This window comes from Corvus cornix, chromosome 1, assembly GCF_000738735.6.
Source record: "Corvus cornix cornix isolate S_Up_H32 chromosome 1, ASM73873v5, whole genome shotgun sequence".
Classification (NCBI taxonomy): domain Eukaryota; kingdom Metazoa; phylum Chordata; class Aves; order Passeriformes; family Corvidae; genus Corvus; species Corvus cornix.
Genome location: NC_046332.1, coordinates 87,099,196 through 87,123,955, shown reverse-complemented (window position 1 = coordinate 87,123,955; position 24,760 = coordinate 87,099,196). Strand labels below are relative to the sequence as shown.

The 24,760-nt window shown below is 43.2% G+C and overlaps 1 protein-coding gene and 1 long non-coding RNA gene across 3 annotated transcripts in view; both read left to right on the top strand.

Moving 5' to 3' along the window:
* Window positions 1-4,284: 4,284 nt before the first annotated feature.
* Window positions 4,285-8,515, top strand: LOC109143904. Its single transcript, XR_002044308.3, has 3 exons — window positions 4,285-4,524; window positions 7,059-7,234; window positions 7,585-8,515. It is a non-coding gene; the product is annotated as an uncharacterized LOC109143904 (long non-coding RNA).
* Window positions 8,516-13,070: 4,555 nt separating this feature from the next.
* REV1 (REV1 DNA directed polymerase) overlaps window positions 13,071-24,760 on the top strand; it is a 56,189-nt gene continuing 44,499 nt past the window's right edge. For both annotated transcript variants that reach the window (XM_039548622.1, XM_039548632.1), the window contains exon 1: window positions 13,071-13,259. The gene's annotated coding sequence lies outside the window, so the exon portion shown is untranslated. The remainder of the gene's footprint in view (window positions 13,260-24,760) is intronic.

Here is a 24,760-nt window from a genome sequence, read left to right as displayed (position 1 = left end):
TGAAGGGATACACCTCCTGGTAAATATCAAGGGGAGCTCCACCTTCATTGTGCTGCTCATGCTTTCAGGTTTAGGTACATCTTACAGGCATACCATGGAATTCCAGATGACCCATCCTTACTACCCTTCACTGCATCTTGGATGTATTACCAGAAAACTAGACTTTTAGGATGACCTGAATGACTACAAAGAGGTAATAATAAGAGACCTTGTATATTGGCATGGAAAAGCTCTTACTGTGGAGACAGCATGGACAGTGGGGGCAATGCATGTCAAGACTACTAATACATGAAAAGGAAGTCATAAATAGCTTAAGGATGGCATAAAACCAGATAGCAAAGGGAAGCATTGAAAAGGCTTTTTCAATTAAGGGTAAGACCTTTCTTCTTGAAGTGGTAGAAAACAGGATTTAGGAAGGGGAGACAAGGTCAGGTTACTGGATAATGCAGTCTTCCTGGGTGGCAAGATACCTGCCAAATGAAATGAGACAGCATGAATGTTAGAGATGCCAGAGAGGAGCTGATTATAGTAATTAAGGTCTGAGGTGATGAGCTCAGCACCAGCTATCTAAAAAACAGTACAGACGGCTCAACCAAGACATCTGATCAGGGTACAGCTGCAACCCAAACAGCTAACAAGATGTTCGGCTACTCAGACAGTACTGAGCATACCGTCTGGCATACCGTCCATGCCCCTTCCCAAGCTCTAGAAGATCCTGAAGAGACAAGCAGAGGTCAGAGAGTAAGAATGAGAATGAGTGAGTTGGGGGTCAGAGGGTGTAAGGGTAGAGGCAGAGACTATCACCAGAAGAGATTGAAAGGAATGAGATTTGTTTATCTCAGAAAAGAGGCAGATAGGAAGGCACACAGTAAGATAAAATACCAAATACTCTAGAGAAGAAATACCTGACATTTCTCTCTAACTTGCTGCATAACACAAGAATAAAGGAACATTCAATGAAATGAAGACCTCATGTATTCAAAGCTGATCAAATGAAATTCTCTTTCACATAATGTGTAATTGGAAAGTGGAAGATATCACCACAGGAAGCACTGAGGTCAAGAACTGTGCAGGATTCAAAGAAGGATTGGATGGCTATGTGGATCACAGGAATATCCAGTCAGAACAATTATGCTAAACTTTGGAAAAAGTAAAAAGACAGGCTTTCAGAATTTAAGCCAGTACCTGACTATGGGAGAATTAAAATTAGGTTTCTGTAAGGGTAGATTATTCCACATCTTTCTCAGAAGTCCTTCTATCTTCTTCGCAAGAAGTTGATGCTGTTCCCTTTAGGCCAGAACATCAGTCTACATGAACTACACAATTTCTATTTTCCCACTTCCACATAAGCTTTGGAGGCACTGAATAACTTTGTGTAGCTGAAATAATGTCAGCAAATTCAACCCCTCCTTTTTTCAGTAGTGATACATCCATGGCACCACCTGTAGTTAATCAGCACAAGGTGTTTTTATCTCAATTTCCTTTATCATAATGTGGCTACAACTGTGGAGCTGCAGCCTTGTAGACGGGGAGCAACAGCATTCACTACCTCCCTCACCTCACCCCAGAGATAAGCTTAGTCTTGCCAGCTCCTTTTCACTGTCTTGCATTCCCTCTTACAGAAGAGGCAAAACCTTGATCAGGACCTAAGCTTAATCCAGTAGTAAGCTCTCTGTTGGGAGGCTTGTGCATATGAACCTCCAATTTCCTGACAATATACCCCAAATAGAAGTGATACACTCTCTTCTCTGGCCATAGTGCTAAAAGGAAGGAGCCCAGGTTTCCTGTCAATGTCCATGTTAATCTGTATGCTCTAAACCATATCTACCAGCTTCAGGACCTCAGGGCTAAGCAGGAGATACGGGCTCCACCCAACTTCTCTGCTGCAGTGGCAGCAGTTCTGTATTTGCACCACAGCACACGTCAGTAAATTTACTTCGAGTGCCTCTCTAATGCCTGCACAACCCCACACTATTTTTCTAGGCATAGGTAGTTTCCGAGATAGGCATAGGCACCTGAAACCTATTTAACTGCAGTTTTAGCACTTACATCCCCTTTTGCAGGTATACCTGTTTGCAATTTTCCCCTCCTTCCCAAGCCTGGTAAACTACATGTTGACCTCAAATTCAGCCTGTTGCTGTTCCAACTCTTCCTAAGTAGTAGCCCAACAATCTCTAGCTTAACTAGACCCAAAGCTAGCCCTGAAAGAAGACAGGACAACATTTACCTTCCCCCTACCCTTTCCTCCTCTTTGAATGTGGTTTGGGGGAACCCACATTCAGTATGGCTTGCATGCAAAGGTTGTTCAGTCTATTAGCAGGCAGATAGGTACAGTTTAGGAATCTGTAAAAACAGAATCCAAATAAAAACAAACCCTGAAGCCTTGGGGAGGAATTCTTCCTCTAAAGAATTTTCCTACTTTTATCTGTGTCTTCATTGTCCTCCTGCTTGTTCCACAGGACAGTTTCATGTACTGTATTTGTGGATCATTCACTTGACTGAGTTATATGTTCCTGAAGCTGTATTTCACCATAGCCAACTCAATGGAATCAGAAGGTAACTGTCCTTTTCTTGTGCAGCAGTTTGTGAAGTTTCTGCTCTGTGCTCACTACCACTTCCTTAATTTTTATAATCTTGTATTGCTATAAGTATTTTCTGGTATCTGTACTGATCATTACTGTAATTTCAAAATCTCTTTAAGGTCTCTTTGACCCCTCAGAATGAGCCTCTTAACTTTGCCTCAGAACTGAAATCATTGAAACCATTAAGAGTTTAGTTGCTTTATAATGCACCTTTCTCCAAACATAACCTTCCTGAAACAGTGACCCATGCTCCATGCAGTAGTCTGGGGCCTAATAACCATCTTCCACAGGACTGTATTGCCTCTTTGGTGGTGCATTATAGCTCACTGTTCCATCGGTCTAGTGTCTTGTTTGCCTTTTTTATTGCAGCTGTGCACTGAAGTGACGTTTCCTATGTGCTTTTTTTCCACAGTAACCCCTTTCTCTCTCTGATCAGCGTGTTGAATGCAACACCCATTCCCTACATTTGCTCTTTGTTCCCAGACTAATTACTTTTCATTTTCTACACCAAGCAGCATTTGCCATCTGCTGGCTCATCAACTAAATGATCCAAATCCCTTTTGAATCCGCTTACATTGTTCCTTTTCTCTTCTCTGTGCTTCCAGTTTTACCATCCAACCAGTGGAGATTTCATGTACACAGTGCTCAGCTGAGGCACAGTAGCAGAGAAAGGGGAAACCACAGGATCTTCTCACACCTAGGGCAGAGCATCCTGCCTGGATTTGCCACTTGCTGCATTCATATGGAAAAGAAGGGTTAGCTTTGGCAAAAATTAGGCTTACATATGCTTCGGCCTGCTTGAGATAAAGGATGGCTTTAAGCCCAGCCCTGTGCTGGAGGACAGTGCAAGGCAGTCTCTTACACCAGGGATCCCAAGGTGGGATGCAGCTTTCAGAGACTTCATCCAGTGTGCCCACACCAAGATACAGCACATACTCCACTGCCCACCTCACAGCTTCCATAATGTGTCCTGGAGGAAGAGGCACATTCCACATCTCCTCACACCGTGTCCTGTTTGCGTGTGCATGGGTGTCTGCACAGGTGTGCACATGGGGAAAGGGGAAAAGGAAAGATGAACATGGAAACAAGATGAGATTTCACCAGCACCATTATAGCCCTACAGGCAAAAGTATCCATTTCATCTCAGCCCAACATGGCAATTTCTGAAAACCTGGCACAAAGACTTAATTGTGGTTGACCCAATTGTGGCCTTAGGGTACCCGAAGGGAGAATACAAAAAGACAGAGACTATTTGCAAGGGTATGTAGTGACAGAACAAGGGGGAGCGGCTTCAAACTGAAAGAGAGTAGGTTTAGATCAGATATTAGGAATAAATTCTTTACTGTGGGGGTGGTGAGGCACTGGAACAGATTGTCCAGAGAAGCGGTAGATGCCCCATCCCTGGAAGTGCTCAAGACCAGTTAAATGCAGGGCTGAGCAACCTGGTCTAGTGAAAAGTGCTCCTGCCCATGGCAAGAGGGTTGGTGCTAGATGATCTTTAAGGTCCCTTCCAATCCAGGCCATTCCATGATGATTTTATGAACTTGTTCTGAAATCCCTCAGGAAATGTCCAGTGTGTGGAAGGCCAGATATATGTGTAAGAATCAGGGTTCAGATGGGGATGTGCACTTTCTTCCGGGCTCTGAGAACCAGAATAGTGCAGGCTAAGCACTAATGCTTTTAAAGCAGGGTTTATGAGCAGGCTTATGCTGTGCTGAAGCATGTGCCACATGGCATTCTCTTGGAAACTCTTTTCTGCCTCAGCAATAGGAAGCCTAATTTGCTGGTCTATTGCCTTTGCCTTATTTTGTTTGTCATTTAAGGAAAAAAATGTCTTGGACCACCCAGAGTGAACAATCTTTCGGATCATTTTTTTGGTCTTCCCTTGAAAGCATTGCCCACACTTGATGCATTAGCAGTTGCCTATCCGAGGTACATTCAGGTAAGTGAACTAGACAACATCTGCATGGCTTGCAAATTTTCTAATAATTTATGTGGAAAATGACCACAGAATGGTTTGTTCAGAAAGTTAACATTTTGCAGCTGTTTTAGGGTCCACATGTAAAACGATCTAATTTTTCTTTAGGGTTCATTGATTTTCTGAACCCCAAGTTCAGAAAGACCGAGCTTGATTTCAAACATTGGCTGCTCTCATTTATAGTGTTTTTACATGGTGATTTGAGTTAGGAGTGCAAAACATAGATAAATCTTTAATAAGCTATGAACGTCAGAGGAAATAATTTGTGCTATGCCTTTCTCGGGCAGGCAATCAGCATAACCAGCCAAATTAACTTGTCTTTGGCTGTGATTTGAGATACTACATTTTATTCCAAATATTTCACATTTAAAATCCGCTGGAGTTCTAGACACTCTGTATTTTTGAAAAACAATTTTTAACTCTAATTGAGCATGGAAAAATTAGCATTTACTCCATACTGCACTCACATCCTCTGTTCTGCTACAACAGAGCAGTAGGGAAAAAGAGTTTTGCTAATTCATGGCATTCTTTATTAATACGTAAATCAGAGGAATTCATTGCAGTCATGAGTGGAAAGATTTTTCATAGTCTTCCTTTTAGTCTTAGGTCTCTAATAAAAGAATGAAGCTCCAAGCCAAATCTCAGTTTCACATCTGAAGAGTTAGCATTCTGAGAGAACAGTGACAGCCAATATTCAGCATTTTTAAACAGTAAAACTGCTGCAATCTGGTTTAGACCTGTTCCTGTACATTGCAGCTGTATGATTTGTGCAGCACACAGCCTCACAGAACTGCCTGGAATTCAGGCGTGTGATTGGACCATGCATCCCTAGTATTATTCAATTCACTGGAACTTCTGAAAACCTTCTCTATCATAAAGTTTAGACCCCACCTGGCGCTTCAGTCTTGGTTTCCCTTCTGGCAAATTTGCATACAATGAAAGTAAGACAGGAATCTTGCCATAAGGGAAGGATTTCAACGTTCCCTCAACGACAGTATGATTTCCTCTATCTCATAATCTGAAGCAACGGAAATTCTCCCCAAATGCATTGCAGAGGCCTCTGTCTACATGCAACCCAACCAAACAAAAAAACCCCAGACCTGTATTGACCAGTCTCCTCCTCTGGTTCACAAACATCCTCCGGATATTTTTGTACCTCTAGCCTTAGCACAGATTTTTTTTCTTTTCTACTACTTTCTATTACTAGCATGGTTGTAGCACTCATGCCATTTCATCCTTGCTGACATGCCATCATCTTTTTCCCATTTTACTATCCACATTCTACTTGTTTATCTCGTCCTTTAGTGTTGTAGCAATTCTGACTCTCTCTGGGACTCTACACTGGGCTGAGAGCCAGCACAGGCCAGATCCATTCAAGAGGCTGTTTTCTCAGGAGCTGTCAGTTTCCCAGTACCTTAGAACAGCCAAAGGATAAAGTGTTAAGAAGACTGTGATGCATGGCAGAAAAGTGAGAAGAATATGAAAGACTGGTTTTTGTGACTAACATTCATCCTAGCTAATACCAAACATTCCAAAGCACAGACATTTATGTACGGACTAGTCATCCTAGAGTCTGTATAGTCAGGTACATTCAAGGCTTGCTCAGCTGTGGGTATCTAAATTAGGAGAAATTAATTCAATCCTTCACTTCTTGTTCAAATTGTATCTTCTGTATCAGCATTCACGAAATCCACTACATTCACTTCACTGATGCCAATAGTATTTTTCAATACTTACATTCTTAGAGATACCACAAGACATAACATGAAAAACTATGCCAGAGTACAGCTCTGTCTTCCAGAGTACCTCAGGATCCTTCCTGCTTGTTAACTGCAAGTTGCAATAGAATCTGTAATTTGTTTGGTATTCACTGTTATTCAGGAACCCTGAGAGACAGAACAAATACACTGACTAATTTCCACCATGGAGAAGCTGAGCTCTCCTATGGCTTTACAGAGAAAGAACCCGAGAAATAATGCTTTGCCCTCTGTGCAGAGAGAATATGTAAGCCGATGGCATCCATTAATTACAATACCAACAAAAAAAAAAAATCTTGGCAGGAAGAAAAATATATGGACTTCAAATATATAACTCATGATTCTGAGGAGAAGGAAAAGACTGGCTCCAAGCAGAAAAGGGGGAAAGAACTGGAGGTAACTGGCCTCATAAGAAAAAAATCCTTTGCCTTCCTTAGCACAGACTACCTGGAGTTTACAGCAGAAAACTAGTATTTCAGAGAGTAAGAACTCTCCTCCTATGCAACTTTTAAACAGGTTGACAAGGGGCCTGCAAAGTCCTGCAGTCAGCAGGGAGTCCATCTGCTGGGTCACTGTCAAGAGAGATACATGCCTCTGAATATGGAGAGACAGGGCAGTTAGGTGAGAGACACAGCTTTAGGCTTCTTTATATTATTGTGATCCAATATGCCTACCCTGGGTTTTGTTGTTGGTTTGAGGTTTCTTCCAGTTGCCTAACAGTGACTTTGTTGTTTTGAATAGACTGTCCCATGTTGTAGCAAGCAACCACTTTAGGCAGAACCCTGTACGAACATCTGTGTCCAACAATGCTTCAAGCTCAGCTGGGAACAATCAAGAAATTGTAAGAACCACAGCAAACGAGATCAAGGACTCCATTTCAACTTCTCTTTGAAACCAAGAGGCAAAACTTGTAATCAGTGAGTATTAGCCTAGGATGACTATGAAAATAAAAGGTCAATGGAATAAAGGCACACATTATATCTATATATGGATAGTGTACTCAATATCTTTGAGTACTGAGCCACAGTTTCAGATTCATTAAAAATGGGGCTGCAGATGGTGATCCACTCATGTATATTTGCTCTTCACACAAGCAATTTTGCGTGGAGGGAACTGCTGAAATGGAGACACCAGAGCACTATCAAGATGATGTAGAAATCTTTGCAGATGTGCAATTTTCATCTAAAATAAATTCTAATACAGTGTCCTAAACTGCTTCAGCACAAAGTTAGCCAAAATAAAACTTATTTTTATGTCTTCTTCCCAGTTGCAAGGGCAGATGCAGCCCTGACATATGACTGGGGGAGGATTCTTCACCATTCAGCTGTGCCCACAGGATCTGCACCAGCAAAGAGTGTTGCACCCACCAATGGTAATGAGCAAGAGGAAGAGAGAACCGAGAGATCTTTAGACTCTTCAGTAAACCCACACTTTGTGTAAAACAGGCCTGATGCATTGCTCCACTCTGGACACTAGTGCGCCTCTCCAAAATGACTACTGGGAAGCAAAGTAGGTTCATAAAATAAAGCCATGAGAACAGGCCCATGTGCCAGCATTTTTTACTCTTCTTAGTTGGGCAGTTTGAAGACACAGGACAAATATCTGTTGGTGACACCTTTCCCTTCAACCACTGGTCCTGTGATCTGCAGCAGTAACACAACAACCATATTGCTCCATCATTGGAAAAATGCCTGAAGCTAACTGTTGGCTCTGATTCTTTCCAACAGCCTTTCCAGGTTTGTTTGTTTTTCATAATTGCTTTGCTTCCCACCTTTTTTAACCGAGGTCTTTATTCTTGCCTTGAGAACACCTTCTGTGCAAAGAGCCTCACAGCCACTTCCCCTAATGCGAGGCCCAAATGTAGACTGCTGCTCTTTGCAAGTTTTGATTTTATGTTATTTTATCCTTTCAGAACTGTTCTCGGTAACATGCTGAGAAATTAAAAAAAAAAAAAAGGGGGGGGGGTGGCGGGGGAAGAGATTGTTTACAAATGTAGATTATCCTGCAGAGGTTTGGCAGTTTTTTGGGTTTTGGTGGTTTTTTCTGTGATGTTTAAAAATCATGCCAGAGAAACAGGGATTTCTATCCCTGGCTAGAAATATTCCTAAGGTTCTTTTACTCTTGAAAGAGCAAGAGCAGCTCTGCTTAGTATAACTAATTAATCATGATTGTAATAAAACATATATTCCACTTCAAAATATCTGACTGCATTGTGGTTTAGGAGCTAACAAAAATAGGCATCACGATTAAAAAATAGGTATAGGCAGTGATATATAATATATTGATGCTACAACCAAACACTGCAGATGAGATTTTACAACAGCAGTTTCACTGGTTTCCATGAAACAATAGTGCTTGGTCAGGAAACTACTGCAATAATCCTGCAGCTTTTACATGTCAATATTTAGGGCATTACTACACTAGGCTGTGTTACTACAGCGTTGCAGGAGCTGTGAAATGTGACTCTGTCTTTCATAATTACCTCGGCCCTGCGAGAAACGTGCGAAACTACAGACGAGCACGTTTCCCTCCCCTCTGGCTCTGCGACAGGCTCCTTGGGGGCGGGAGGACGGGCGGGTGTCACCGGGGCGCTCCGAAAGGCGGCCCCGCAGGCAGAGGGGCGCGGGCGGGGCGGGCTGTGCCCGCAATGCAGCACCGCCTCGCCGGGAGCCGCCGGCGGAGCCGCCTCCCCGGGCCGCACGGGCGGCCACGCGTCCCTTCCGCTGAGCCCTGCCACCCGGGACACGGCTGCGCTGTGCCATCCCCACCCCGGGGCTGGGCTGGCCGGGCCGATCCCTGATGTGCGGCTGTCTGCAGCAGGGGGTGCGTGTGTAACACGTGTTTGTGCGGAGAACAGCACCACACTGACGGCCACAGCCTGAGCCACTGGCGGGCAGCCGCGTTGGGTGCGCTGGGGATAAGGCACGTCTGTACTCAAACAGTACAGGAGATAAACAGCTTGGGCGGAGATAAACACCTGAATGAATTATAAGGCTGAACCTGCTGGTATGAAAGGGTCCAGAGAGCCCAGCCAACATCTGGAGATGAATTCAGTGTCTCCTATTCTCATTCCTGGGCTGCCTGAATAAAAATCACCTCTGCGTTTACTGCTGAGAACTGAACCTGAGTTGAACCCACCCAGCGTGAATTTGACACAGGTCATCCTTCCAAGAGCTCCTGAACCAGGAGAACTACAGAGTGAGAAGTAAGGACCTTTCTACCACATGACAAGGAAAAAGTCCTCTGCAGCTATTCTCAGTTGGTTATTTGTCTGTCATGACGGCGGCTTACAGAAGTTGCAGGCCGGTGACTGCCATGGTAAAGCGGTGAGCAGCAATTGGTTGTCAGTTTCACCTTATGGACCCTCTCTGGAAATGGCATGAAGGTGACAGACACTTTCTGCTATACAATCAGCTTGGCTCTGCTAGACCAAGCAATTGGAAGTGCTCTGCCCTTTAAACATAACTACCTTCAGACCAGCAAAACAGCAAGCAACAGCCTAGCCCAAGCTAAGTTTTCTTCCTCTGTGGAAAACCGGAAGATTGGTGCTCCTTTGTCCCTTGCGTTGGTGTGTACTTGACAGCCCAGCATTGCCCTGGGAAGCACGTGAGACTAGAAAGAAAACACAGAAATATCAGCATGGAGAGGGATCTTCCACTGGTGGCTTTACGTGCCCTTCCTGACAATATGAGACCCAGAGATGTCATGACAGAAGCCTTCAGAGGTCATAGCGGCCACAGTCACTGCTTGGTTACGCCTCCTATATTAGGCTGCAAGTTGCGTGACCCTGAGCCTCTCGAGTTTCACCTGGAAATGCCTTTGTGCTAAAGTTACTGAAATTACATCAAACATACTTTTTGTAAGCTGGAGCAGATTTTGACTCAGAAAGTGAGATTTATAGGTAAATGCAGGTCAACAATAACACCTCATTGAGATGCCCCAGCTAAAACCTCAGTCCCACTGAACACCTAGTGCCTCTCTCCCCATCCTCAGATTTGATTCTAAACTCAGTGAAGACAGCAAGAATGCTTTTACTGAAGTCAGCAGGCTTGAACCAGGCTTCACTCTGTAAATATTTACCAATGACTAAGCAATAAACCCAGTTCCCAATCTGGCTACTATAACCTTTTTCTCTGTCAGTTCAGGAGCTTGCTGGTGAAGATGAATTACAGCATGAGGGCATTAAAAGATGTAAGATAACTTACTGCTGTTATTTTTTGGCCCTTTTCCTAGACTTCCCTATTTTTATCCTCTTTTTAACATTAATTCATTTTTCTGTTTCTTCCTAAACTAATATTGGCCTATTTTAACTAACTGTATGTATTCTTTGCTGATAGTATGGCTATTTCAGGTTTTTTCACTGCTAACTCTTACCCCAGCTATATTTCACAAAACAAATAGCTGTCCCCACATGCCTCTCTAAATAATTGTTGGTTCCTCTTATAATTTCCTTATACGTCAGTTTCCATTTAAAAATAAAATACAATCATTGACTAACCATTTTAAAGCTGTTCTTGCTAACCTAAATTAATCCCTATTCCACTTGTCTTTCTGCCTTTCTGCTCCGCAACTGCCCCCTAGAGAAATAGCTCTGTAAGAAAAAAATAATGCACATATCCAGTCATGCAGTTAGGCTGCAAGTTAACAGTTAGTTTACTCCAGATTGGCAAGGACTGGGATTGGTGGAGTCATTTCCTGGCAAAACTGGAAAATGCTGGGCCAGTGAAATGGATATATTCTAGATAACAGAAATTTTCTAAACAGTATTTTTCAGAACTTTTTTTTTGCAGGTAATATAACTGCTGATAAAAATTAGACTGAAAGCAGCCAGCCACAATGTCTCCAAAATTTGACTTAAAGATGGTGAAAATTCTAGTTAGTGCTTTCCTCTGGCAGGAAACAGCCACATTGTAAAGAGGAGTTTTGTTAAAATACTAAGTGAAAGTCCAGTATTTGGGTGTTTCTCATGAAGGTGCTAAGAGTTTTCCTATAAATATTTCTCAAAGTGAAATACAGAAACCACACTCTGGCTAAAATAGCTGGTGCTCATCCAAAAGACACAGACCTGAACTTGAGTTTTCCTTATCCTACCTGGATATCTTGAGCAATATGTAACTAGATATGGGTAGAAGGCTGGACATTCATTAATTTTTTATTTTATCACTCAAAGTAGAGCCAAAAAGTATTCAAAATTGCAACATTTTTCACAGAACAGGACAACTGTGGCAGTGCAGATGGAGAAAAGAAGGTTTTACATAAGCCCTTGTCTTACAGTGACAGACAGCTTCATCCCTGAAACTAAGTCCATATGGGTCTGAGTCCATCAGACTGATGTGGTTATAACCAAATTGGAGTTTTGCCTAGTGTCAGTGGGGACTCCTAGCAGATCTGTTTATGTGGACACAGTTGTAGGATTGGGGCTATTTGCTATTTATGTAACAAATTGCATATAACAGAATTAGGATATGTAAGTAGTAATTTTTATGTAAGTAGCACAATTAATAAGACTGGTGTTTCTAAGTATTTCTGTCTTATTTCCCCTACATTCCCATACCATTATTACACCTACTTTCCTATACAAGGATCTCCACATACCCTATGTCTTCCCCCACAATTGGCCTTCCATTCTTTTCAGCCTCCCCCATGGACACTTCAGAGTATCCCCAGTGTACTGAAAGGAGGTTGTAGCCATGTGGGGGTTCACTCCCTTCTCCCAGCCAACTACTGACAGGACAAGATGTGCCAGGGTAGGACATTGGGGAAATTTCATCATGGAAAGAGTTGTTAAACATTGGAATGGGCTGCCCAGGGAGGTGATGGAGTCACCATCCCTGGAGGTGTTCAAGAAGTAACTGGATATGGCACGTAGCGCTATGGTTTAGTTGACAAGGTGGTGACTGGCTAAAGGTTGGACTTGACAATCTGTAGATCTTTGCCTGTGATTCTGCAATTAAAAATCCAGAATCACATGGGAGGAACCAGTGGGTATTATTCCTGTATCCAGCACACGAGGGAAACAAGCAGGCCCTTCTTCTGTGGAAGAAATCCCTTCTAGAGAGAGGGTGGCAAGGCCTGAATCTGGCTGAGCTCCAAGGACCCAACCTGGTCAGAGACAGGGCTGGGCCGTGACCCCTCTCCCGGGTCCCCGGCCGGAAGGTGGACGCAGTGGGGACAAGCACCGCCACAACCCTACTCGGGCCTTCCCCACCCGCTTCTTCGCTGAAGGGCGGTCCCCGGCCGCGGGAGCTCCGGGCTGTGCCGGGCGCGGCGCTCCGCTCCCGTCCCGCTACAAAATCCCCGCCCGCCCGCGCTTGCGGCGCGCCCAGCCGGCCGCCAGGGGGCGTCGCCGCCCCGCGCCCTCAACAGCCCACCCGCGCGCCTGGAGAGGCGCGCGAGCTCTCGCGCCGCGCCGCGCCCCGCCCCTCCCCGCTGTCACGTGCCCGCGGTGCGAGCGCCCCCCCGGCCGCCGGCCGCTTCCCTCCCTGCGGGCATGCCGCTAGGGGGCGCCCCTGCCCAGGGGCCCTGCCCGGCCCGGCGCGCGCCGTTTGTTGACCGCGCGGCGGCGGCGGGTTGGTGGCGCGAGACTCTCCCGTGACGCGCGCGCGGGAAGGGGCGGGGGGGTGGAGGAGGGGCCGTGCCGGGGACACCGAGCGAGGCGGGGGAGAGGGAGGGAGCGAGCGAGAGAGAGCGAGGAGAGCGCGGCCGGCGCTGGGGAGGAGGAGGAGGAGGAGGAGGAGGAGGAGGAGGAAGAAGAAGAAGAAGAAGAAGAAGGCGGGCAGGAGGTGGCGGTTGCGTGCGTCCGTCCGTCCGTCCGTGCCGGAGGGGGAGCCGCGATGTGAAGCCACACACACATACAACACTCACGCACGCACACACACGGCCCGGCAGGGCAGGAGGCAGCGGCGGTGCCCCCGGGAATGTGTGTCTGGGACGCGGCGGAAGGTGAGCGGTGGCGGGGCTGGGGGAGCGGGCGTCTTCCCCGCCACGGCGCGGCGGCCCCCATGGTGGGGTGGACGTGGGGGGTGGCTCGGGGACGGGGAGAAGGAAGGGCGAGAGGGAGGGGGAGCTGGAGGCAGACGCAGGGCCCGCAGCCGCTGCCCTGCCTCACAGCCCCTCCCTGGGCCCGCGGCCTGGGCCTTTCCCGTTCTCTTCCCGGCGCGGGAACGGGGGGGAAGGGAAGGGAAAGGGGAACGGCGCGCGGCGTTATGTAACCGGCGCGTGGGGGCCTCGGTTGCCCGCGCGCGGGAGGGCTGAGGGGGGACACGGGGACAGACCCCTGTGCGCGCGCCTGTGCGCGCCCCCGCCCGGCCCGCGAGACGCCGCGGGTGCGCGCCAGGTGTGCGCGTGTCCGGGTCCCCCGCCCCTCCCCGCACCTGTGCATGTGTCTGTCTGTCTTGTCTGTGCGTCTGTATCTGTGTCTGTCACATGGGGCCTGCGCTGTAGACACAACACGGGTCCCCCAGGCAGAGCCGGGGGGTGAGCGAGGCTGTGCCACAGCTTTCTGCTAGCGCTGAGGGGTCACTGCAGGGAAATAGGTTGGAGGGGGAGGAGAGGGGAAGCCCGAGCCCTGGCGCGGCCGTGCCCTCTGGAATGCATCCCGCGCTGTAGCAGCGTGTATCTTGTCTGCGGTTTCCCGTAGTGCTTGCCACAAGTTGTATTTGCTGAGCAATAGTGCTGGGTATAACCCGTGTGCTGAAGGGAAGAGGAAGGACCTGTGCTTGATGAGTAAGCCCGTGCTTACCAACACTGAGGGACAGATGTGTTCCCATCTTGATCCCTTCCTCGTCTGATTTTGATGCTTTTTGCTATACAGTTGCTATTGACTTGACCTGGGATACTGAGCTGAAAGCCCCTGATGGGAAATGCGCCCTAATGGCATGTTAACCCTAAGAAGGAAGAGGAACATAGTATCACCAGCACGTTTGTTTTTTTGGTAGAAAGTCTGTTGTGTGCTGTAATAATCCATTATTTCTGATGCTTTAAAATGAACATCACAGTCTTCAGAATGACAGGCCTGTGAATACTCTGCTTGTGTTAATAATTGTCCTAATGAAAAGATGAGTTGATGTTTGTTATGCATCTTGATCTAAAATCCACGTCCTCAAATTTGGCACCATAATTCAAAGAAGCAAAACCAAGGGATTGTAATTTTATTATCTGGATTCTTTACTCATTTAGATGCAATTGTTGCTCAAATAGAGCTGGTTTGAACAGTTACCTAATAACCATTAGTTGCAAGAAGTTACAACTAAAATTTATTTCTGGAATAGTCCTGTCTTACTAAGGTTTATGACATGTAACACAAATGAAATCCAAGATCAGACAGAAATCTAAATCTCTGATAAATTCCTTGCTATCTTGCCTCAAGCATGTAGTTATTACCCATTCCCACCATATTGGTCTTTCGTTCAGTCCATTTCTTCTGCTGGATAATGTACCAAATCCCTGTTAGTAAATAATCCCAAGCTGTCACACTGGAGGTCACTGGTAGGACAGTGTTAGTAGAGGCACAGTACAGATACCTACCTTGTGACTCACTGATGTTTAACTACTTGAAGAAAGATTGTTTTAAAAGCAAAGCTCTAATAGGAAAAAAAATCAGTATATTTCAAGCCTCAGTTGTGAAGTGGTTGAACATTTTTTCTGTGTACAGTATGTGTGTTTTCAGTACATTATTTAGTAATGGGCCCTTCAAACCTAGCACCAGTCCATCTTTCTGAATAGCACATACATTCTCATACAGCCTGTTCTGGTGCAGTGACAGTGTGTTGTAACAGAGTGCCAATTTTCATTAGTCATTTCTGATCCCTTGACCCACATGACTTCTTGAAAGAATTTTCATGGCAAATTTTCAATCTTTCTACCATCCCTTTCATTTACGTGAGAGATTAAAAAAAAGTAAGAATGAAATCTGGTTTTGAGTAGGTAGAAAAAAGTTAATATGATTACACAGATCTTTTTTTTAATAATGCAGGACAAGCAGGAAAAAAATAACTTGCCTGACCCTGCCACATACTTTCCCTGTTTAATTTGTTAGCTATTGTTTGTTTCATAGAAATGTTTTGGGTTTTTTTAATTCAACATATTTCTCTTTTAATTAAAGGGGTATATTATTATCACTGAGATCTCTGTCAGCTCTTAGGAGGTTTGCCTGGTGTATATATACAACAAGGGAGCTAAATATCCAAATGTTGAAACCCTTCTTCAAGAATACAATGTAGATTAATTTGGGGATTGTGCCACGTGTTTACCTAAGCACAGCAAAATGAGGAGAAAAATGGAAACAAATAGAAGTGAAAGTGGCCATGGAGTTAACATAAAAAGTTCGAAGTAAGAGAGCAAATCATAAGGCGATGACAAAAATCACAAGGAATTCTCAGACACGTATCTTACAGTGTACTTGTGGAAGTGTCTTTCTCTAAAAGATAGGTATTTGTAGTGCTCTACCCCGAGAGCAGCTTTTTGCACTGTTGTGGAAACCAGACAGCGTTTTAATTGGACACAAAAATGTTGTTAGGGAAGAGGGCCTGCCGTGTCTGTGATCCCCTCACTTCTGTATTTCATGTGGAATATCTGGTGCTCCTAAGATAGAAGTCAGAATTAGGAAACGGTTCTTTCTCAGTCTTCAGCAGAAGAGAGGTGAGTGTGCAGAACAGCTTTAAATTCTGGGCTGTAATGATAACTTCCATTCCTGTGGCTTTTATTTCAAAATCGACTTAAGGACTCCTGCTATTGTAGCTAAGGAATCTGTGGCCATGAAATTCCCCTAGGAGATACTTTTAGTTTGGTATACCCATAGCAAGGATTGTATATTCCATATTCCTTGCTTTAAATACCTAGGCAGACTGTGGTCCCTGAATTTCAGTGTTAGCCTTTGGGGAAAGCAACTCCTTTCCTATCTCAAAGTTTCAGGTTTCCCAGTTGGTATTCTACCTATTTAGTAGTGCTGAACCTGGTGACTTGAAATTCAGTTACTAGCAGAAGTAAAGCTTAGCCATGCTGTGGTTAACTCTTCTGTTGGTTTTGCTTTCTGTTACTGGCTGTCTGTAAATACCAAGTTCCAGTGTAATGGAGTTCTTGGTTGTAACCTCCTTATTTGGTTTCCCTGAATTAATGCACGTCTCTTCAGCTGCTTGATTTATGAAAGTAAATAATCCTTGAAAAGAGAAAGGTGGTTTCTCTTAGGAGAAGACACTGCTCAGGTACCTTGCAGAGCCATTCTTGCAAATGCAGGTGGATTGGTTTGAATGCCAAAGCAGGAAAGCCAGTGCTGAACCTGTGCAGAGTAGGGTCAAGAACTGCTCTAAGGTTTTTCCGTATTAACATAGAGATTGGTAGTCTTCTGGCAGGGTAAGGTATGTGGTGGCAGGATCCTGGGGACTGTTGATAGTATATTTTGTCAGGTTCTAGTTGTCAGTGAATGTCCAAAGTAAAATAAAGTTCAGTCCACCATGTTCATGACTTCACCTCTTTGAGCTGTCTCAGATCAGGTGTTTGTTCAGGGCACGATGAGTCAACATCTTGGACAAATGGTTGTACTCCACTTAAGACATTTCGGAAACCTAGAAGCTGTTGCTTTTTAAAGGAAGTAATGGAATTGCTGGTAATTCTTATCAACAGGAAAGCCCCTGACCCTATGGCATGTAAGGTAAATGATTAGTGCAGTTTTCCAAGTAGTGTGAGTGTATTTTACCATTCTGTGCTATTGAATGCAACTCCCAGCTGAAGTAAAGAACTAAAATAATGACCTATACTGAAAGGATACTGTTCCTGATCTCTGAATCTCCCTGTTGTTTTCAGGAAACATTAGAGCATAGGCCTCTCATAGTGCCTTTTCAGTCACATTCCTTGATTTTCATGCTGTAATTCCGTTATTTGGTAAGCAGTTCCAAGAATCCTCTTAATAAACCAATAGCGGGGGAGACGTAAGGCTGTAATGATTTTTTTACTGTAATTTCTGGCTGATTTGAAGTTTTAAGTGTTGTCCTTTCATAATGATTCCTGTAACTTCTATAGTTGATTTTTAACCCAAGTTTTACAAGTGTTGTTTGCTTGGGATAGGCCATTTTTGCTCTGTAGCCATTTTGTATTGATTTCTCTTCACTAAGCAGCAGTGTAACATTGTTGGTTTTATATCAGAGGTGCTTAAAATACCAATGTAGGACCTCTTCAGGCCAAGAATACAATTCAGATTTGAGTTTAAATTGAAGAATTAGAGCACTTTTGTTCTGTCCCAAGATCTTAGAACTGTATTTTTCCTGGAAAACACAGAAACATTGTGCTCTTTTTATTTTTCTCTGAATCTAGGAGGAAACTTGATAATATGTTGGGTCAGATCAGAACTTTGTTTTGTTAATAATAAACAAATATACCAAGATACTTTCCCTTTATGTTCTGAGCTTCTGTAGTTTGTTACCTTAAAAAAATAGAGTATCTTTTTATTCCATTTATCTATTCAACAGATATGGACTTTTAGAATCCTTGGTATCTAATGTCAGATAATCTTCAAATAAACTAGGCAATAGATGAAAAAATATTTCCATTTCTTTTGATCTCTCCACTTGCTAGTTTCATCTGATTCTTCCTAGTCTTGTTGGCCTGAGTTGATGGAAAAAAAGTAGTATCCATGGTCTTACAAAAGATGTAGAAAACTTGAGTAGAAACTTGAAACTTCAAGGCTAAGCACAGAAGCCTTATGTTGTGAAGATTTTACTTCAAAAAAGATTTTGCAGCTTTGAGAGTTTCAAAGGCAATGTCAGAAAAGCATTTGGGAACTTGACTACGCAATGTCAGTTAAAATTAATGTCATTCAAAAGCTGCTATGAACAGAAAATCCACCTATTTCAATGCTGAATCTGTAGTTATCAGTGCTTTTGCTGGTAAAGTTGTTGATTTCTTAGAGTTTTGCTGCCCCTATGTGAGTGAAGAGTCCTCCTTAGTATCTGACATAATCTACCGTTTGCAAAGTGGATGCCTTCTCTCTTGTTTTCCCTGAAAAGCTTGGCGGGATCAGCACTTACTCAGTGATAACATTGCGTTGACCGTAAAGCACAACTGCCTTAGGTGTGTCTCCTAAAAAACCCCAGCTTCATCGTAGAATCATCATGGAATGGTCAGGGTTGCAAAGAACTTCAAAGGTCATCTAGTTCCAGCTTCTCTGTCATGGGCAGGGACACATTCCACTACGCCAGGTTGCTTAGAGCTCCGTCCAGTCTGGTCTTGAAGACTTCCAGGGATGGGGCATCCACAGCTTCTCTGGGGAACTTGTACCAGTGCCTGACCATCCTCATAGAAAATAATTTCTTCCCGATATCTGATCTAAATGTACTCTCAGTTTGAAGCCATTCACTCTTGTTCTGTCCCTACATGTTCTTGTAAATAGTCTCTCACCCTTTTTCTTGTAGTCTCCCTTCACATACTGGAAGGCCACAATTCTCCAGGCCGAATAATCCCAATTCTCTCAGCCTTTTCTCATAGGAGAGGTGCTCCATCCCTCTAATCACCTTGGTGCCTCTTGTCTGGACTTGCTCCAACAGCCCTGTGTCTTTCCTGTGCTCAGGACCCCAGAGCTGGATGCAGCACTCCAGGTGGGGTCTTAGCAGAGCAGAGCAGAGTGGTAGAATCTCCTCCCTCACCCTGCTGGCCATGCTGCTTTTGACGCAGCCCAGGGTATGATAACACTTTCTGGGTTGTGAGTGCACATTGCTGGGTCATGTCCAGCCTCTCGTCCACCAGCACCCCCAAGTCCTTCAGGGCTGGTCTTGATCTGCTCATCCCACAGCCTGTATTGATTCTGGGAGTTGCCCCCACCCAGGTGCAGCACCTTATGCTTGACGTTGTTAAACTGCATGTACCCTCTCATTACATTGGTTACAGCACTGGCCCAGAGCGGGGATTTGTTTCTATGCCATTCGCTACTGCCAAAGTGGTCAGTCTGGGTAGCGAGCACTCATGTTGGTCAGCAGTGAAGATCAGTTTGTTGTGTGTGCACATACATACAGATACCCATACACACATGTATAGTCAAATACCTAAATTCAATCAAAAAGATGTAGTCTCTTCTGAAGGATTTCACCCATCTCCTGGGCTGAAGTCTGAGAAAGCTGAAGGTAGTGTATGTCAGAGGTTTTCACAAGCACAGTTCCTCTGAATTTGATGTTACTAAATTCAGAACATCCACAGATTCCTTGCTTTGGTCACGTCATGAAAATTTTACAGTTGTTTATTTTTGAATAATTATACCCCCACTTACTCACTTTTTCTGCCTTTTTAAGTTTTTCTTTAGCTTAGGGTGTTTCAGTTGTGACTGGAAAGTCTTAGAAAGTCCTAAATCATTCAGCAGCAGTAACTCTTCTCGTTGTTTGGGAGTGGGGATCATGGTTTACTTATGCTGCCTACTGACTTCTTGGCCTATGCCTTACCATAGGCTGCTTGGGGAAGACAGGAGTTGTGGGACTGGATTGTCATACAATCCAGTGCCCAGACCAAAAACCTGCTAAACAAGTTCTGTTCATTTATTAGGTAGAAAATTAACATCCCAGACTTCATTTTCAAAGAAAAAAGAGACATAGTTCTCTCTTCTCAAATACTATAGATAGCTAAACAGAGGGGATTGAAGGAAGACTACCCAGCTCATAAGCTCATCTTGTTTATTGTTTTAGATACTGAAGTCCAAGAGAGCATTTCTTTTTGGTCATTTACAATCCATTCACTGTGTTGCTATTTAGAGTCCTAATTCCACAAACTATGCTTCTTATTCTGATTTTGCTTAATGGTTTTTACTCTGGATTTTAGACATTTAGAAGCTGGCATAAAGATTGTGACTGTGCCAAGTCCTCTCGTGGTTGAAGCCCCAGAGGAATTTAAGCACAGAAAAGAAATGATGAAGCCAGTAGATGAAGTTTGCTGAAACTTATCAGTGTGTTGTGGCACTAAGAGCCCTTGTGTCAAAGAAGTGATATTTGAACTAAAATGTGATTTTAGGTACATGGTTACATATAGCAGTGAACATTTGTGAAGAAAAGCTACTCATCACTGAAGAACTCTGAAGGGGCTGGGGAAGTCATGACTCTACTGAGAAATGCAGAAATGTTGAAACTGAAGGCCAGTCTTCTGTAAGCAGAAGAAAAACTCAACCAAGTTAAACCACTACTTGTGACAAGCTCTAAGTGTAGCTGCCACTGAGTGTTATTCCTAGAGGGGAATTGACAATTGGTCTCAAGTTAAATCTGTCTTGCTATTTTTCAAAAAATTAACCATCTTAAAGGCCGTGTATAAAAGCAAAAAGGATAATCTGAAAACAGATTGTTCAAAGCTGGTGTGGTTTGTACAGTGATCCTGGTTTCTGGACCTTATGCTTCCTCAAGTTGTGACAATTAAAACAATTGTCTGTCCCAGACTCCCAAATTAGTTGTGAAAAGATACAGACTTTTGTCTTGTACAGCTCATATAAACAGTTACCTGCTGTACAACTGCTTCATGTGTTATTGTGACACTTAGCCAGGAAAAGAAATCTGTAATTTCTTAGTTGTTACTTGTGTGTAAAGTATTAGTCTATGATTGTAAACTAAACTGATCTGAAATAAGGACCATTTTAAGTTGCAAAACTGGTAATTTTGTAAACTGGATTAGTTTTGCAAAGAGTTCCAACATCTCTTTCTGAGGGGAGTGATTGAACCGAAGGTTCTCAGAGCATCATTTCTGTGCTATCGAGCTCAAATGAATGTATGCACAGAACATAGTTTTAGAATAGTCATCTGCACATAAGGATTTGATTTTTAAGGACTCTGGGGTTTTTCCATGTTTTATGTGAGATGTATGGTATTTCACCTTTCTAGCAATGCCATGGATACTCATATTTTAGACAAATGGTATTTCTAAATTTCTCATACTAACTCTTTTTTCTAATATTTAAATTGCCCAAGATTTTGAAGTTTGTTCTCTCCTAATTTACACTCTTATCTTTACTCACAGGACATGGAGGAGGTGTTGGGTGTTTTTGGGGACAGCTGTTATTTCAAGCATCCTTCAGCTAATTTCGTTTCTCTTGATTTAAATATCATCAAGAATTAAGTGCAAAATAGGACTTGCTGGTTGACCCTGTAACGTCATATGCTTGTAGTTAGGAGTGCTTATCCTATGGAGACAGGTGGCATAAGATGTGGAGCTGTTTGATTTTAACTTTTTTTAAAACCCTTACCCTATGGAAAAGGTGAGGTAGCCTATCTCTGTTTTATTGGGGGGGGAAAACATAAGCAGCACTACTGAGCGAAGAGTAGCCAGCCATTGCAGCTCTGTATCTACATTTATACTGCCCTTAGGTATGGCCATGACCCAAAAGTTGGTTTCTAGAAATTGCTAATATAATTTTAAGATCCCATCCATTCCTCCTTTTTTGCCTGTCTGCTTTGGCTTTATCTCATGCTTTTGTAAGTCACCTCATCTGGCTAAACTTGCAGGAAGCTAAACCATAGAATCCTGTCAATTTTCTGTTGATTTAGTGATCTGAATTGCACATAGCACCAGTGTGAACACAGGGGTCATGCTTGGAAGTAGTGTAGAGGTTGGGAAGAAGGGAAGAAGCCTGTTAGGCCAGCAGAGGCTGAAGAGCAGAACCATCCCTTTTGGTAGCAGTCAGCTAACAATTTGACTCAAACATCTTACAAATCTTCATCCTGAGATTTCATTTCCCACCTAGAATAAAATTCAATTGCTTTGCCATGTACTAATTAGCAATTTTAATACAGAATAGTAGTGCTAACTCTGAATTGTCTAAAATCACAGGCATTTAAACATATAGTATCTTTTAAAAAGCTTCTGACTTTTTGTGTCAGTTCTTTTTGCTGGATTCTGAACTTACCAATATGTGGTAGAAAACAGTTTTATACCCTGTAGCAGCAGTTCTTTTCCAGAAGACTCAGGCAAGAATAGGACTCTCTTGTGCTGAGAAATGTGTAAACATGTAAGATAGTTCTTTGCTCAAAGAACTTGAAGACTAGTGCCAAGTAGAGTGGTGAGTTTGATGTGGCAGCTGGAATGTAGAGGCATGAAACTCAAACAAGCCACAAAATACCCACTTGATGGAAAAAACTTTTAAGCCCTGCTGAGCTAGGATGGTTTCAATCTACAGTTCAAGGACAAGATTCTGATACTCATTAGCAGTGGCCCGAAACACCCATATTTCTGTTAGAGTTACACTTTCTATACAGGCTTGTGTCATGTTGAGTGTGTTAAATAAATCAAGTTCTTTTGCATCAGAGGACATTGACAGCATGTCTGCTCTGGTCAGAAGTGCAGACTAGCTGTTACAGTGTGTTACACTTCCATACAGCTTTCAGTTACCTAAAATTGGATTATCTGGATGGAACATTACTTGTGTGATGTATTTAGACACAGCTGTGGCAGGGTTATTTGTTGAGTCACAGTGCAGCCTCATTTTGTCTTTGGAAATAGTTCATACGCTTTCTTGTAGAGCAGAGCCATAAAGTTTATATTCTGCCAGATGCAAGTTGGCTACTTGAAGAGGTAGCAGAAATACCTCTGCACTGTGTAAGTGCTTGGCAAAGAGACTGCTGAAGTGTATGACAGAAGCAGGGACTAGTATTGTGCTGGAATTAAAAAGCTCATGAGGCTCTATATTCAGTTCTTACAGAGTCATTGAGGTCTGTATTCTGTGCTCCCAACCATTTGTTCCCATAATACCTGTGGTTTTGGTCCAGGTTGGATCCTTATCCGTGTTATCCCAACTGCCCAGGATAATGGAAAGCCACTGCCTTACAATCACACCATCCTAAATTTAAAATATTTTTAAGAAATAACTTTCTTTAGTGTGTGCTTCAGTTGAGACTAAAACAAATATTAGCATCAATATTCACATCTACATTCCTTGCTCTGTAAGTCTTGTATGCACCCAGACATGTTCATAGAATTTATAGAATGTACACTTAGCATTTCATTTCATTACCTGATCTGTGGGCTTCAATTAACAGTCTTTAGTAACAGGATTAAGTGGTTGTGGATTGGGAAGTATAATACTAGGCCTATGAAGCAGTGTTCAAAGGGATGTTACATATCTTTGCTGTGTTGACTATTTCTGAGCCACTAGTGATGTACAAAGCTTCAAAACTCTTTGTTTCTCTTTTAGCTTCAGTTTTGAAAAGGATCATCCAATAGAAGTTTGAATTTTAGCTAACCCTATTTTGCAGAATGATAAGATTTTGTCATTTGTATGTGGTCTAGAAGAAGATACAGCGCCAAATTATGCTAATTCTGACCACAGGAGTTTTTAACTTGACTTTTTTGCTTGAAAAGTTATTTATCTTGCACTGAAAAACTGGAATCCGTTCCTTGGAGTACTGGTTTTATCTTTACAGGGTTTTGTGGAGTTTTAGAGTTTGTTTGGATTCTTTTTTTTAATTGCAGAAGATTTCTCTATGTTCATAGGGCCAGAATATGAGCATTTCAATTTTATTTTAAAAGCTTTTCTCTGGGCAGAGGGTCACCTTGTGGCTTGTCCTTCAAGCTCTAGAAATAACCTAAAAACTAGTAACTGTGGTGGTTTGCTGAGTCTCTGTGAATTTGTGCTCTTGAATTTGTGCACACAGAGAAAACTTCTGAAACAAGTTAGATACTCTGAGAAAGACCTAGAAGAAAGGTGAACTCTTGTCTGAAATTGGCCTGTTTGTGATGGCTGTTTGAAGTCCCCTGTCTTGATTTCTACCAACTCACACCCCATCTACTCCCCACCTTCACAGGTTCTTTACAAAGTATTTCTCTTACTCATCCCTTCATCATGATTCCTGTGGGGGGAGCGTCATACCGTTGTTACATTTCTTATTTCATGAACCAGTGAGCATGTTTAAAATCTTACTTAACTTTTCCTGTGGTTTAATATATCCTGTGAAAGATATTTCTTGTGCTCATTTGTTCCTTAGGTTTCAGCAAGGCAGCCGTAAGAGGTTACCTTCATTTTCAAGGAAAAATTCACACTGTAAGCCCAAGTCTAGCAGTGAGGTTTCTCTGTAGTCCAGAAAACTTGGTTCATCATTCAGTTCCTGGAACTATAAAGGGAGAAACTGATCTCCCAGGTTTTCATATCAGCATTAAGAAAATAACTGAAGACTAGAGCCAGAGGCATCTAGTAATCACTGAAGCACCATGTTCCTAACCTGTGTGTTCAGAATTTAGGTGGACTGGCTTAAGTGGATTGAGTCAAAAATTGCATCTGCTAAGGAAATGGTAAATCACTATCCGATGTTTTAAGTAGGCATTACAGCCTAGTTTCTCTAGTTTCGGAGGCTCCAGGAAGACTGGAGCAGGAAGACTTCTGAGCAGTTAATATGTCATGTTTTTAGCACCTTGACCTAAGTAGTTTTGTTTGATTTCTAATTTTAATCAAACTAGGCCTGTAACCATGATTCTGATTTTAATTGGCTTCACTTTTA